The 922-nt window shown below is 77.1% G+C and overlaps 1 protein-coding gene across 1 annotated transcript in view; it reads left to right on the plus strand.

Moving 5' to 3' along the window:
* Nucleotides 1–922, plus strand: part of LOC105854223 (basic salivary proline-rich protein 2-like) — a 6,147-nt gene that overhangs the window by 1,228 nt on the left and 3,997 nt on the right. The gene's annotated exons all lie outside the window — the stretch shown is intronic.

A 922-nucleotide genomic window follows, 5' to 3' on the forward strand; every position in this document is an offset into this window, starting at 1 on the left:
GGGGTGGCCCTAGGGGCCCCGCCCACCCCGACTGAGCAGCCCCTCGCAGGCGCCCCGCATCGCCGCACCCAGAGCTGCAAGGCGCGCCTCGGTGCCCGCCCGTCTGACCCTGGGGTCTCCCGCGATGGACACCCCCGACCTGGCCGACTGAGGCTCCGGAGCACGCAGCCCTCGGGCAGCGGCCGCCTGAAGGGCCGGCACAGGGCGGGGGCGGTGCGCTGGGAATCGGGTGAGGGGCGCGCCTGGCCCAGGCGGTCAGCCCTGCCCTCCCCTCCATGCCGGTGTCCCCGGCCTCCCGCCGCACGGGCCACCCGGGCCTGGGCCTGCCCCCTGGCCCTGCCCACCCTCGGCGAGACCGGCGGGCTCCGGCAGCAGGCTCAGCCCGGCGTGGCACCTCCCCCGGCCTGGGGGTTCAGGGAGCCAGGGCCAGAGGCCCCCTCTGGGCTGCGGACCCACCCGAGGGAACAGTCTGGGGTGCTGGGCAGAGGTCACACATGCAGACGCCGCGCGCAGAGCAGGGACACGGGGCTTTATTCTAGGGCGGTGCCACACTGCAGGGAGGGCGCCGGGCCTGGCCTCTGCGGGACCTCAGGGGAGCAGAGGCCCCGCCGCGCACCCCGCGCCCCGGGCTCGGCCTGCGGCCGGAACCAGAGCCCGATGGCCGCTCCGAAGGGGCCTGGCCCACGACCCCGACCCTGTACCGGGCTGTCCGTGGCCCTCTGAGGATGGGCCTGGGGGCATGGCGGCCCCAGCACGGCCAGCAGGTCAGAAAGGGGCGGGCGGTGGGCGCCCCCCCGTGCTGGCCCGGCAGCCGTTCCAGAAGCCGCGTTCCCCGAAACGGCGCAGGGTCGGTCCAGGGCACCCCGGCCTCCAGGCTGGCCACCAGGCCACGCCAAGGGTCAGCCGGGCGCTGCCCGCACCC

This window comes from Condylura cristata, unplaced genomic scaffold (assembly GCF_000260355.1).
Source record: "Condylura cristata isolate star-nosed mole 26May11 unplaced genomic scaffold, ConCri1.0 scaffold00003, whole genome shotgun sequence".
Lineage (NCBI taxonomy): Eukaryota > Metazoa > Chordata > Mammalia > Eulipotyphla > Talpidae > Condylura > Condylura cristata.